Source organism: Arachis stenosperma, chromosome 6, assembly GCF_014773155.1.
Source record: "Arachis stenosperma cultivar V10309 chromosome 6, arast.V10309.gnm1.PFL2, whole genome shotgun sequence".
Classification (NCBI taxonomy): Eukaryota; Viridiplantae; Streptophyta; class Magnoliopsida; order Fabales; family Fabaceae; genus Arachis; species Arachis stenosperma.
Window position 1 is genome coordinate 115,412,230 of NC_080382.1, and position 15,465 is coordinate 115,427,694.

A 15,465-nucleotide genomic window follows, 5' to 3' on the forward strand; every position below is an offset into this window, starting at 1 on the left:
GAAGGCTGTTTTGAACAAGATGTCAGCCGAGCTTCCTTGGTCCACCAGTGTTCGATGTAGGTTAGCGTTGGCCAATACGATAGTAATGACCATGGGATCGTCATGTCTCGAGATGACGCCAGTTGCGTCCTCTTTAGTAAAGGTGATAGTAGGGAGGTCAGGTGCCTCTCCTCCTCCCTCGACATGGTATACCTCTTTGAGGTGTCTTTTGCGAGACGATTTGGAGATTCCTCCTCCCGCAAATCCTCCATGTATCATGTGAACATGTCTCTTTGGGGTATGAGGTAGTTGTTCTGTTCGTCCGACCTCTTCGTCTCTTCTTCTTTTTCTGGGCTCATCTGTCTTACTGGCTAGGTACCGATCTAGTCTCCCTTCTCTTACCAATTTCTCTAGGACATTCTTCAGGTTGAAGCACTCGTTGGTGGGATGTCCATAGATTCGATGGTATTCGCAATATTCCGTTCGATTTCCTCCTCCCTTTTTGCTTTTAAGTGGACAGGGTGGTGGAATTTTCTCCGTGTGGCATACTTCTCTGTAAACTTCCATAAGAGACACCCGGAGAGGGGTGTAATTATGGTATTTCTTAATCTTTTTATCTTGGGAGGAGTTGAAGAATCCAGATTTTGGGGTTTCTCCTAGGCGAGAGTTTTCCTCCATGTTGATGTATTTTTCTGCTCGTTCTTGTACTTTATTCAGAGATGTGGGATGTTTCTTTGATATGGATTGACTAAAAGGTCCATCTCGAAGGTCATTGATGAGACCCATAATGGCTGCTTCGGTTGGCAAACTCTGAATGTCCAGACATGCTTTATTGAATCTTTCCATATAGCTACAAAGACTTTCCTGATCTCCTTGCTTGATTCCTAGTAGGCTTGGGACGTGTTTAATTTTGTCCTTCTGGATGGAGAATCTGGCTAAAAACTTTTTGGCTAAGTTGTCAAAGCATGAGATGGCCTTGGGGGCAGATTATCAAACCACTTCATTGCTACTTTTGTTAAGGTGGTCGGGAAAGCTTTGCACCGAGTTGTGTCTGAGGCATCGGTGAGATACATTCTGCTTCGCAAGTTGCTGAGATAATGACTAGAATCTGTTGTGCCATCATATAAAGTCATATCGGGAGGTTTAAAATTTTTTGGGATTTTGACCTTCATGATCTCTTTGGTGAATGGGTCTTGGTCCTTCCGGGAACTATCCTCATGACTGGATCGAGTAATTTTAGTTTTGAGATCAGCTTCGAGCTTATGGAGCTTGTCTTCTAATTCGCGGCGTCGCCTTACTTCCCTTCGTAGGTCTTTCTCGGCTTCCCGCTGGTATTCGACCTCTTTTTCGAGTTGTTTTAGAAGATCCTGAAGTGCTTCCATGGGTCCCATGTTTAGGGAGTCCTTGTCTTTGTTAGGTTGAGAAGTATCGTCTAGTGTAACCTCCACGTTCTTATGTGGTGTTCTGTTCTCCACATCAGAGTTGTGGTCATTGTCCAGGTTGTCTGCCATGATGGTGGGATGACTTTCAGGTTCCCTGGCAACGACGCCAATGTTCCGAGGGTTACCTAAAACTGTAGGTTAATCTCGGATGAAATCTGCTGTTGTGGTCAAAGATGCTGTGTCTGACCTGTTCAGAGCTGGTGGCCGGAGCTGAGGTGTCCGACTTGTTGGACTTGGCGGAGCTGCTGATCCTTCGTCACCGAAGGGTGGTGGTACCTGCAAGAGAATCCGATGCTTAAGTTAGCAAGAGTATTAAGCAGGTTTTTAATAGAATTATAGTATGAGTTATACCTGGGTGCTCCAGTGTATTTATAATAGTGTGGAGTGATCTTCTCTTGAGATAAGATAGTTATCTTATCTTATCTTTGAGTGAAGTCATCTTATCTTCAAGGGAACCGTCCTTATCTTTCTAGGCTTGGGCTGCTGATAAACCACTATTTTATGGTTCATCTTGTGCTTAATTGAGTGGATTTTATCAACTCTTTACTTACTTATTCATACAATTCGCATGTTTTACATTTTCCTTCCCGCTTTTGTGCTATGATTGAAAACATGCTTCTTTGATCCTATATTTGCTTATTATTAATCCTCTCTTATTACCATTAGATGCCTTGATATGTGTGTTAAGTGTTTTTAGATATTATAGGGCAGGAATGGCTTGGACGATGGAAAGGAAGCATGCAAAAGTGGAAGGAATACAAGAAGTTGGAGAAACTGCTAAGCTGTCCAGCCTGACCTCTTCGCACTCAAACGGCTATAACTTTAGCTACAAAGGTCCAAATGATGCGGTTCCAGTTGCGTTGGAAAGCTAACGTCCGGGGCTTTGATTTGATATATAATTTGCCATTGCTGCCCTGACGCCAAGCGACGCGAACACATGAGTCACGCGGACGCGTGACCTGGCAGGAACGCAACCCGCGCGGCCGCATGAGCCATGCGGCCGCGTCACTTTTCCGCGACCTGTACGGACCAGAAAGCGCTGGAAGTGCCTTCTGGGCTGTTTCTGACCTAGTTTTCGGCCCAGAGAATACAGATTAGAGGCTATAAAGTGGGGGAATGCATCCATTCATGAGGATGCTATTCATAATTCACTTTTTACAATTTTAGATGTAGTTTTTAGAGAGAGAGGTTCTCTCCTCTCTCTTAGGATTAGGATTTAGGACTTCTCTTAGTTTTAGGAGTGACTCTCAATCCCAAGTTCTTTATTTTTATTTATTTTTCAATGTTCCATGTTTAGATTGATTTTCTTGATTAATGTTATTTGAGATATTTCAGATTGATGACTGCTGTCTTTTATTTATATAAATAATTTGGATTTTCCTGTTGCCCAATTGGCTTATGAATGTCTTCCATGTTAAATTTTACTGCTTTGAATGAATTGAAGGTATTCCAGATATTTATGATTTTAATTTAGCTTTTTACATTCTTGGCTGGGGTTGATTAATTGGTGACCCTAAGGTTATCAGCTCCATTGTTGATTGAAAATTGGATTTCTTCATTTCATTAATTCATATTCCAATAACTCTAGCCTTTTTCAAGGAAAGACTAGGACTTGAGGATTCGAATTAATTCATCCACTTAACTTACCTTCATAGTTAGAGGTTAACAAAGTGGGAGAAAAATCCAATTCTCGTCATAATTGATAAAGATAACTAGGATAGGACTTCCAGTTCTTATACCTTGCCAAGAGATTTTATTAGTGTCATTTATTTATTTTACTTGTCATTCATCATAATTGTTCCTCATTCTTAAAACCCCCAATTTACAAACTCATAGCCAATAATAAGAACATACCTCCCTGCAATTCCTTGAGAAGACGACCCGAGGTTTAAATACTCGGTTATCAATTTTAAAGGGGTTTGTTACTTGTGACAACCAAAACGTTTGTACAAAGGGATTTCTGTTGGTTTAGAATCTATATCTACAACGCGACTGTTTTTATGAAATTCTTTACTAGCAAAAATCCCAACGTCAGCTGCCTTTAGATTTGGGTCGTGTTCCTCTGTTTGGGCTTTCTTGGGCCTCTATAGCAATTTCGGCCAATCTCTTTGAGAAGAGGTCAGATATTCCTGACCTGAAGAGGTCGGTCGTCCCGTCACCAAGCAGCCCGGGTCGAACAGCTCGACCCAGGGTATGAACAGGAGAAGAGAGTGACGATCATACGACAGATAGTTAATCTGGGGAGTGATTGGGGTTGAAGGGTTGAGGGTTGCAATATAGAGCATTGTTGTTTCAGTGGTGGTTCTTAGTGGTTAGCCTTGGCTGGTTTTATGAAAATTGATCTAGATGACATCGTTTGGTTTGTGTTTAGCCTCAGGAGGTTACGACGGAGTATAGGGAGCGGGCGCTAGTGAGACAGTGGTTGCGCGACGAAGGCAGAAGTTTGTGGCAGAGTTCAGGACAGTGGCTTACGAACGATGGCTGCACAATGGAGGGCAAGGAAGTTTGTACTAATCGGTGTCGACTCTAGCATCAACCCTTTAAGAATCCTTCCAACGGTACGTGTAATGAATTGTGAACCGACAGCGTAACGGTTGTGATCCTCGCAACTCTTCTCCACCATCCTGTAACCTTCTCTGGAAAATGCATTGAAGAACTTCTCAAAGATGAATGGGAGGCCGGTCCATTCGTCAGATGTGGACTCAGGTTGGAACATCAGATGAGTGCAGAGGACGTCGAAATCGTAGGGAAGGAGCTCAAGAAGGAGCTTCTTGGGGAATTCTTTGATGAAGAGGACGTCAACAAAGAGAATGTTATGCTAGAGGCACTGGAGAGGGAGCGTGAGGAGCACGCACTCCGTTGAGATTATGGAGCAGCACAGGAGTATTACTTTGGGATGCTCCTCCCATAGGTCATCGTGATTTTTGAAGAACAATACGCCAAGCTTTCTGACTGCGTTGGAGTGGTCAGAGTGGGAATAGGTAAGGACAGTGTGCCCCTGGCGGACTAATGTGGTGGCAAGGAACTGGCCCATGTTGCCAAAACCAACAATTGCGATATTGAGGCGTTGAGAGATAGTAAACTCCTTGGCGAGGCTTGACTCGTAGTCAAAGAGCTGAGCGACATAGATGGCGCACACGTGGAGGTGTCTGTAGGTAGAGGAAGAGCAACATGGATTCGATTTGGATGGTAGTGACAATGTGGATAGGAGGAGAGAGTGACCATTTACAACGGATAATATAATATGGGAAGTGATTGGATGGGGTTGAGGGGTTGAGGGTTGCAATGCAGAGCATGGTTGTTTTGGCAGCGGTTCTGAGTGGTTAGCCATGGATGGTTTTTTGAAAATTAATCTAGACGACATCGTTTGGTTTGTGTTTGGGCTCGAGAGGTTGCGATGGAGTTCAAGGAGCTAGCGTCGGCGAGGAAGTGGCTGCGCGACAGAGGTAAGAGGTTGCAACGGAGTTCAGGACAGTGGCTTCGATGTTCAAATGGTGGCTGCGCGATAGAGGACAAGGAAGTTCATACTAATCAGCGTCGACTCCGGCATCAATCCTTCAAGAATCCTTCCAACAATATGAGTAATTAACTCCGAAACGGCGGCATAACCATCTTGATCCTTGCAACTCATCTTTACCATCCTAAAACCTTGTTTGGAAAACGCGTTGAGGAACTTCTCACAGCAAGAAACACGGTGCCCTCGTCGAGGATACGAACTTTCTTGAAGACGAAGGGGAGGCTGGTCCATTCGTCAAGTGCAGAGTCGGGTCTAAACATCGGCGAGAGTAGAGGACGCCGAAATCGGAGGGGAGGAGCTTCTTGGAGAATTCTTTGACGAAAAGGATGTCAAAAAAGAGAGTGTTACGCTTGAGGCGCTGGTGAGGGAGCGTGAGGAGCACGCGCTTCGTTGAGATTATGAAGGAGCAAAGGAGGATCACTTCGGGGTTTTGGAAGAATAATATGCCAAGATTTTTTGCTGTGGCGGAGTGGTCGGAGCAGGAGTGGGTGAGGACGGTGCGGCCCTAGCAGACTAATGTGGTGGCAAAGAACTGGCTGAAGTGAGAATATGGATAGGAGGAGAGAGTGACGGTTGAGGATACGGCAAACAGGGTAATCTGGAGAGTGATTGAATGAGGTTGAAGAGTTAAGGGTTGCAATGGAGAGCATAGTTGTTTCGGCGTCAGTTCTACAGTCATGGCCAGATTTCAAAAATTTGATCTGGATGACGTCGTTTGGTTTGTGCTAAGGCTCAGGAGGTTGCGACGGAGTTCAGAGAGCTGGCACTGGCATGACAATGGCTGCGCAACGAGACAAGAGGTTGCGACGGAGTTCATGACAGTGGCATCAAAGTTCAAACGATGGCTGTGCGATGCAGGGCAAGGAAGTTCGTATTAATCGGCGTCGACTCCGGCATCAACCCTTCAAGAATCCTTCCACCAATATGCGTAATGAACTGCAAACCAACAGCGTAATGGTCGCGATCCTCGTAACTCATCTCCACCATCTTGTAACCTTCTCTTGCAAATGCATTGAGGAACTTCTCACAAGGAGAAACTCGGTGCTCCTCATCGATGATACGAACTTTCTTGAAGACGAATGGGAGGCTGGTCCATCCTTCAAATGCAAACTGAGGTCCAAATATCGGGTGAACGCAAAGGATGTCAAAATCGGAGGGGAGGAGCTCAAGGAGGATCTATTCATCAGATTTCTCTGGCAACATAGACCTCTTTGGCAAAGCAAGGACCTGTTCTTCATTTTCAGATGCAATCGGCTAAAAGGCTGCTTCTTCATTGATTCAAAAGCCAAATTGAATCTTTCTAGTTGCTCCCTGGCATTTAAATTATACAAGAATAAGATCAGAGTGAGATCATTTATGGATGTTGCTTACAAAGATTATCTGCGTTGCTGAAACATGAAACCCCCAACTCTCGAGCCACATCAGAGTAGTCTGATCTAGAATATGCCAAAACCTCATGACCTTGACTAACTATAGTTTTCACAAGGAACTGACCAAAGTTTCCAAAACCAACGATTGCAATCTTGAGCTTTGTGTTCTCATCAGACGAGCTAAATTGTTTGAAGCGAAACTACTTAGCAGAGCAACATCATTGGATCTGCATTATTAGCATCATTACTCATTAATCATTATTACGTATTAACCCTTTTCCCATCACAAGAACATCTTTCAAATTCAAAATAATTAAGTTGCATGCTCTCAATCTCAACAAACACAAACACTCTCTAAAACATCAATCACAAATATTCACACAATGTAGCAAAAATCCCAGAGATTTTTTTCAAGTTCCAAATATCAAATACCTGGAATGTAGCAATGTAGATCCATTACGAGCTCACCGGAGCAGTGCATGGTTGTTACTTCCATCCAGCTGATGCAACCTTTCACCATTCTCCATCATCTGATTCCTGACCTCATGATGAAACTAATAATAGTAAAGTAATTCCAAATATCGCACCTAAATACATGATCATTCTGCTCTACTGTTATCGACGCAGCAAGCTAGACATGGAATGAAAACTAAGAAATATAAGGGAGTTACAATATATTGAGAATTACAACATTTTTCTTTTAATTTCAATGGGACAGAGCAGCCAAACTCTGAGATTATTGAATCTGAAATTTTAGAATTAACTGATTTATTTAAACTTACTATTAGAATAATTAGGGCCTGCAATGCCTACCAATGGGATGGAAATCTTTGGCAATAATTCATTTGGTGTCTATAGTTTTTGAAATAGGTGATGACGTATCACTGTCTTTAGATTTTTCTGGAAACATAGACCTCTCTGGCAAAGTAAAGATCTGTTCTTCATTTTCAAATAGCTACTTTCGATAGATACTATACAATCAACGAAAAGTTACTTCTAAATTATTCAAAAGCCAAATCGAATCTTTCTAGTTATTCCTTAGCATTTAAATTATACAAGAATAAACCATAGTACAGATCAAAACTATCCCTCACGGTATTTTTCACCAAACTCAACAAAGTTTCATAACCCTTTGTGTTGATTGGTGTTGTCTCTAATCTCGATTTTTCTACAAATCTTCCTATTTGTGTGTAACAAACTGGGATTCAGCTGATGCCAATCATATTCAACACAAGACATTTCAACGATCGGGCATCCTTCACTAGCAAAAATGTCGAGAAACCAATAATATCGCAATATTCTTGATTCTTCGTTCCCAATTCTAACTTTGTCATAAACAAGAGGAAGCTTTTTCTAGCCATTCTTTCCACTCTCCGACCTAAACATGGGATGTGTGTAGAGAACAAAAAATTAGGATGCAAGTGTTGAAGGAAGATGTTTCTAGGAATCTCTTTGACGGATAGTACATCAACAAACAATGTACTTCTCTTCAACCTTTGGAAAGGTAATGATTTAAGAACATTAACCGTCGATAGAAAGGAAGTGCAGAGTAAAATCACTTCTAGATGCTGCTCACAAAAATCATCTGCGTCGCTGAAATACGAAACCCCCACCTCCTAAGCCACATCAAAGTAGTTTGATTTAGAATACGCCAAAAACCTTATGACCTTGACTAACTATAGTTTTTGCAAGGAACTGACCAAAGTTTTCAAAACCAACGATTGCAATCTTAAGTTTTGTGTTCTCCTCAGACGGGTTAGAATTGTTTAAAGCGAAACTACTTAGCAGAGTGGTGGACGAAATTGTGATTCCTTCTTTTCTAATTCGAAACAATCCCCGGTAATGGCTCCAAAAACTTGGTGCACAAAACCATGGGGTAAAATCATGTACACAAAAACTATTGTGTCTCTTGTTCATTCACAATCCCGTTCAACTAACCAGCAAGTGTACTGGGTCGTCCAAGTAATACCTTACGTGAGTAAGGGTCGAATCCACAGAGATTGTTGGTATGAAGCAAGCTATGGTCACTTTGTAAATCTCAGTTAGGCACATTAACTAATTTAAGAGATTATTGGATTAAATTTGATTAATAAAAATAAACAGAAAATAAAAGGGATAGAAATACTTATGTAAATCAAGAGTGGGAATTTCAGATAAGCGTATGGAGATGCTGTGTTCCTCTTTGAAACTCTGCTTCACTATTCTCTCTTCCAATCCTTCTTACTCCTTTCCATGGCAAGCTTTGTGTAGGGCATCACCGTTGTCAGTGGCTACATCCCATCCTCGCAGTGAAAGCTAATGCTCACGCACTCTGTCACAGTACGACCAATCACCGGTCGGTTCCCTCCCCTACTGGAATAGAATCCCTCTTTTGCGTCTGTCACTAACGCCCAGCAGGTTACAGGTTTGAAGCTCGTCACAGTCATTCAATCCTAGAATCCTACTCGGAATACCATAGACAAGGTTTAGACTTTCCGGATCCTCATGAATGCCGCCATCTATCTAACTTATACCACGAAGATTCTGTTGGGAAATCTAAGAGATACACATTCAAGCTCTGTTGCATGTAGAACGGAAGTGGTTGTCAATCACGCGCGTTCATGAGTGAGAATGATGATGAGGGTTATCCAACTCATCACATTCATCATGTTCTTGGGTACGAATGAATATCTTGGAATAAGAATAAATGAAGTTTATAAGATTATAAATAGTAATTGCATTGAAACTTGAGGTACAGCAGAGCTCCACACCCTTAATCTATGGTGTGTAGAAACTCCACTGTTGAAAATACATAAGTGAAAGGTTCAGGCATGGCCGAGAGGCCAGCCCCCAAAACGTGATCACTAGATCAAAATACAATCCAGGATCCAGGATGATAATATGATAGTTAAATGTTCTATTTATAATAAACTAGCTCCTAGGGTTTACATGAGTAAGTAATTGATGCATAAATCCACTTCCGGGGCCCACTTGGTGTATGTTTGGGCTGAGCTTGATCAATCCACGAGCTGAGGCTTCTCTTGGAGTTGAATTTCGAGTTATGATGTGTTTTGGGCGTTCAACTCCGGATCATGACGTTTTTCTGGCGTTTAACTCCAGACAGCAGCATGTACTTGGCGTTCAACGCCAAGTTACGTCGTCAATTTCCGAATAAAGTATGGACTATTATATATTGCTGGAAAGCCCTGGATGTCTACTTTCCAACGCCGTTGAGAGCGTGCCATTTGGAGTTCTGTAGCTCCAGAAAATCCATTTCGAGTGCAGGGAGGTCAGATTCCAACAGCATCAGCAGTCCTTTTGTCAGCCTTTTTCAGAGTTTTGCTCAAGTCCCTCAATTTCAGCCAGAATTTACCTGAAATCACAGAAAAACACACAAACTCATAGTAAAGTCCAGAAATGTGAATTTAACATAAAAACTAATGAAAACATCCCTAAAAGTAGCTTTGAACTTACTAAAAACTACCTAAAAACAATGCCAAAAAGCGTATAAATTATCCGCTCATCACAACACCAAACTTAAATTGTTGCTTGTCCCCAAGCAACTGAAAATCAAATAGGATAAAAAGAAGAGAATATACTATAAATTCCAAAATATCAATGAATATTAATTATAATTAGATGAGCGGGACTTGTAGCTTTTTGCTTCTGAACAGTTTTGGCATCTCACTTTTTCCTTTGAAGTTCAGAATGATTGGCTTCTCTAGGAACTTAGAATTTCGGATAGTGTTATTGACTTTCTTAGTTAAGCATGTTGATTCTTGAACACAGCTACTTATGAGTCTTGGCTGTGACCCTAAGCACTTTGTTTTCCAGTATTACCACCGGATACATAAATGCCACAGACACATAACTAGGTGAACCTTTTCAGATTGTGACTTAGCTTTGCTAAAGTCCCCAGTTAGTGGTGTCCAGAGCTCTTAAGCACACTCTTTTGCTTTGAATCACAACTTTAACCACTCAGTCTCAAGCTTTTCACTTGGACCTTCATGACACAAGCACATGGTTAGGGACAGCTTGATTTAGCCGCTTAGGCCTGGATTTTATTTCCTTGGGCCCTCCTATCCATTGATGCTCAAAGCCTTGGATCCTTTTTACCCTTGCCTTTTGGTTTTAAGGGCTCGTGGCTTTTTCTATTGCTCCTTCTTTTTTTTTTCGCTAATTTTTTTTTTTCACAAGCTTTCTTTTTCACTGCTTTTTCTTGCTTCAAGAATCAATTTCATGATTTTTCAGATCATCAATAACATTTCTCTTTGTTCATCATTCTTTCAAGAGCCAACAATTTTAACACTCATAAACAACAAGATCAAAAGACATATGCACTGTTCAAGCATTCATTCAGAAAACAAAAAGTATTGTCACCACATCAATATAATTAAACTAAATTCAAGAGCTATTTTCGAAATTTATGTACTTCTTGTTCTTTTGAATTAAAACATTTTTTTTTTAAGAGAGGTGAAGGATTAATGGATTTTATTCATAGCTTTAAGACATAGTTGCTACCTACTAATGATCATGTAATAGATAAACATATAAAAAAACGAAAAATAGAGAAAAAAAAAATTTTTAGAACAAGGAATGAGTCCACCTGAATGAGGGTGGCGCCTTCTTGAAGGTCCAATGGTGCTCTTTGAGCTCCTCTATGTCTCTTCCTTGCTTCTGTTGAATGACTCCTAGTAATTTTGGTGTTTTTAACATTATTTGCTCCCAATAGTTGTGTGGAGGATAATTCATCCCCTGAGGTATCTCAGGGATCTCTTGATTTGCAGCCACATGTTCTACCCAACTGAGCTATTCCAGTTTACATGAGTCTTTCCTTTTTCTCTTTTTTTTTTTTTTTTGCAAGCCTTTTTCCTTGTTCCTGCTCATATAGGGAAGAAGAGAAGAAAACAAGAAAAGAAGAGGAATCCTCTATGTCACAGTAAAGAGGTTCCTTATTGTTAGTAGAAGAAGAAAGGGGATAAGGAAAGGAGAATGGTTCGGATTTTTAGATGAAGAGAAGTGAAGAGAAGTGTTAGTAAATAATTAATTAAATAAAATAAGAAAAGAGAAGGAGAATTTTCGAAAATAATTTTGAAAAAGGGGTTAGTAATTTTCGAAAATTAAAACTAAAATTTGAAACAATTAATTAATTAAAAAGAATTTTTGAAAAAGAGGGAGGTATTTTCGAAAATTAGAGAGGGAAAAGTAGTTAGGTGGTTTTGAAAAAGATAAGAAACAAACAAAAATTAATTAGTTAGTTGAAAAAGATATTAAAATCAAATTTGAAAAGATAAGAGGATAAGAAGTTAGAAAAGATATTTTAAAATCAAATTTTTGAAAAAGATAAAATTTTGAAAAATATATGATATAAAAGATATGATTTAAAAAGATATGGTTTTGAAAAGATAAGATTGAAATTAGTTTTGAAAAAGATTTGAATTTTAAAATCACAATTAATGACTTGACTCACAAGAAATCACAAGATATGATTCTAGAACTTAAAATTTGAATCTTTCTTAACAAGAAAGTAACAAACTTGAAATTTTTGAATCAAAACATTAATTTTTGATGCAATTTTCGAAAATATGATGTAAAGATAAGAAAAAGATTTTGAAAATATTTTGAAAAAGATTTTTGAAATTTTCGAAAATGATGAAAAAATGGAAAAGATATGATTTTTGAAAAAGATTTTAAAAAGATAAGATTTAAAAAGATAAGATATTTTTTTGATTTTTGAAATATTTATTTATTTTTTTTTTTATGAGAGAGAAAAACACTAAAAATACTCAATGCATGAAAATTTTGGATCAAAACACATGATGCATGCAAGAACACTATGAATGTCAAGATGAACACCAAGAACACTTTGAAGATCATGATGAACATCAAGAACATATTTTTGAAAAATTTTCAAGAAAAGAAAACATGCAAGACACCAAACTTAGAAATTTTTCATGTTTAGACTCTATGAATGCAAGAATGCATATGAAAAACAACATACAATCACAAAACAAGAAAATATGAAGATCAAACAAGAAAGTTCATCAAGAACAACTTGAAGATCATGATGAATGCTATGAATGCATGAATTTTTCGAAAATTTTATGCAAGAAAAAGATGAACATGCAATTGACACCAAACTTATGACTTGACAAAAGACTCAAACAAGAAACACAAAATATTTTTGATTTTTATGATTTTCTAATTTTTTTTGTATTTTATTTGATTTTTTTCGAAAAACATATAAGAAAAAGAAAATAAGAAATTCAAAATTTTTAATATGAATCCCAGGAATCATGCAATGTTAGTTTAAAGCTCCGGTCCAGGAATTAGACATGGCTTAATAGCCAGCCAAGCTTTCAATGAAAGCTCCAGTCCAAAACACTAGACATGGCCAATGGCCAGCCAAGCCTTAAGTGACAAATCAAGCATACAGCAGTTGATATTTCATCCAACTCTATATACTTATTATTGGAAGCCTCAGTCCAAAAGAATTTAGACATGGCTTTACAGCCAGCCAGGCTTCAACATGCTTCATGAAACTCTAGAATGCATATTAAAAAATTTTTTGAATAATTTTTGAAAATAGGGAGAAGATTTTGAAAAGATTTTCGAAATTTTTTTTTTTTTAATAAAATAAAAATTACCTAATCTGAGCAACAAGATGAACCGTCAGTTGTCCATACTCGAACAATCCCCGGCAACGGCGCCAAAAACTTGGTGTTGTTGCCGGGTTTAAAAACTTGGCACCATTGTGGGTTGGAAACAATTGTTTGAATTGTTATTCGAAATTAATTGTTCCCCGGCAACGGCGCCAAAAACTTGGTGGACGAAATTGTGATCACTGTTCTTTTCCAACTCGAAACAATCCCCGGTAATGGCTCCAAAAACTTGGTGCACAATATCATGGGTTAAAATCAACTTCACAGTCTGTTTCACAACTCCGTTCAACTAACCAGCAAGTGTACTGGGTCGTCCAAGTAATACCTTACGTGAGTAAGGGTCGAATCCACAGAGATTGTTGGTATGAAGCAAGCTATGGTCACTTTGTAAATCTCAGTTAGGCACATTAACTAATTTAAGAGATTATTGGATTAAATTTGATTAATAAAAATAAACAGAAAATAAAAGGGATAGAAATACTTATGTAAATCAAGAGTGGGAATTTCAGATAAGCGTATGGAGATGCTGTGTTCCTCTTTGAAACTCTGCTTCACTATTCTCTCTTCCAATCCTTCTTACTCCTTTCCATGGCAAGCTTTGTGTAGGGCATCACCGTTGTCAGTGGCTACATCCCATCCTCGCAGTGAAAGCTAATGCTCACGCACTCTGTCACAGTACGGCCAATCACCGGTCGGTTCCCTCCCCTACTGGAATAGAATCCCTCTTTTGCGTCTGTCACTAACGCCCAGCAGGTTACAGGTTTGAAGCTCGTCACAGTCATTCAATCCTAGAATCCTACTCGGAATACCATAGACAAGGTTTAGACTTTCCGGATCCTCATGAATGCCGCCATCTATCTAACTTATACCACGAAGATTCTGTTGGGGAATCTAAGAGATACACATTCAAGCTCTGTTGCATGTAGAACGGAAGTGGTTGTCAATCACGCGCGTTCATGAGTGAGAATGATGATGAGGGTTATCCAACTCATCACATTCATCATGTTCTTGGGTACGAATGAATATCTTGGAATAAGAATAAATGAAGTTTATAAGATTATAAATAGTAATTGCATTGAAACTTGAGGTACAGCAGAGCTCCACACCCTTAATCTATGGTGTGTAGAAACTCCACTGTTGAAAATACATAAGTGAAAGGTTCAGGCATGGCCGAGAGGCCAGCCCCCAAAACGTGATCACTAGATCAAAATACAATCCAGGATCCAGGATGATAATATGATAGTTAAATGTTCTATTTATAATAAACTAGCTCCTAGGGTTTACATGAGTAAGTAATTGATGCATAAATCCACTTCCGGGGCCCACTTGGTGTATGTTTGGGCTGAGCTTGATCAATCCACGAGCTGAGGCTTCTCTTGGAGTTGAATTTCGAGTTATGATGTGTTTTGGGCGTTCAACTCCGGATCATGACGTTTTTCTGGCGTTTAACTCCAGACAGCAGTATGTACTTGGCGTTCAACGCCAAGTTACGTCGTCAATTTCCGAATAAAGTATGGACTATTATATATTGCTGGAAAGCCCTGGATGTCTACTTTCCAACGCCGTTGAGAGCGCGCCATTTGGAGTTCTGTAGCTCCAGAAAATCTATTTCGAGTGCAGGGAGGTCAGATTCCAACAGCATCAGCAGTCCTTTTGTCAGCCTTTTTCAGAGTTTTGCTCAAGTCCCTCAATTTCAGCCAGAATTTACCTGAAATCACAGAAAAATACACAAACTCATAGTAAAGTCCAGAAATGTGAATTTAACATAAAAACTAATGAAAACATCCCTAAAAGTAGCTTTGAACTTACTAAAAACTACCTAAAAACAATGCCAAAAAGCGTATAAATTATCCGCTCATCACAGAGCAACATCATTAGATCTGCATTATTAGTATGGTTAGTCATTAATAATTATTATGTATTAACCCTTTTCCCATCACAAGAACATCTTTTGAATTCAAAATGATTAAGTTGCTTGCTCTCAATCTCAACAAACACGAACACTCTCTAAAACATCAATTACAAATATTCACACAATGTAGCAAAAACTCCTGAGATTTTTCAAGTTCCAAATATCAAATACCTGGAATGCAGCCATGCATATCCATTATGAGCTCGCCGAAGCAGTGCATGGCTGTTATTTCCAACCAGCTGATGCAACCTTTCACCGTTCTCCATCAACTAATTCCTGACCACATGATGCAACTGCGAATGGAGAGTGTAACACCCTCACTATCAGAATGTCACGCTTCTAGCTGTGCCATTCTGAAAGCAAGAAGCATTACGACGACTTCATATATCTAATAATAAAATAGGTGCCTTTTGACTCAAAACTGTATCTTTGTTTTCTTTGAAAAAAATCGAAAAAAATACTTTATCTTGTAAGAGGGATAGAAGTTATACGTTTTGAATTGAAGTGTTTGAATGTATTGTGTTATCAAATGTATAGGGAATCAGCCTCTTTATAGAGGAATTACAGAAATAGAAATAACTAGAAAATAGGAAAGAAGGAAAAA

General features: G+C 39.3%; 1 pseudogene; it reads right to left on the minus strand.

Moving 5' to 3' along the window:
• Positions 1 to 4,908: 4,908 nt before the first annotated feature.
• LOC130934445 (arogenate dehydrogenase 1, chloroplastic-like) lies at positions 4,909 to 15,127 on the minus strand (annotated as a pseudogene).
• Between the last annotated feature and the right edge of the window lie 338 nt (positions 15,128 to 15,465).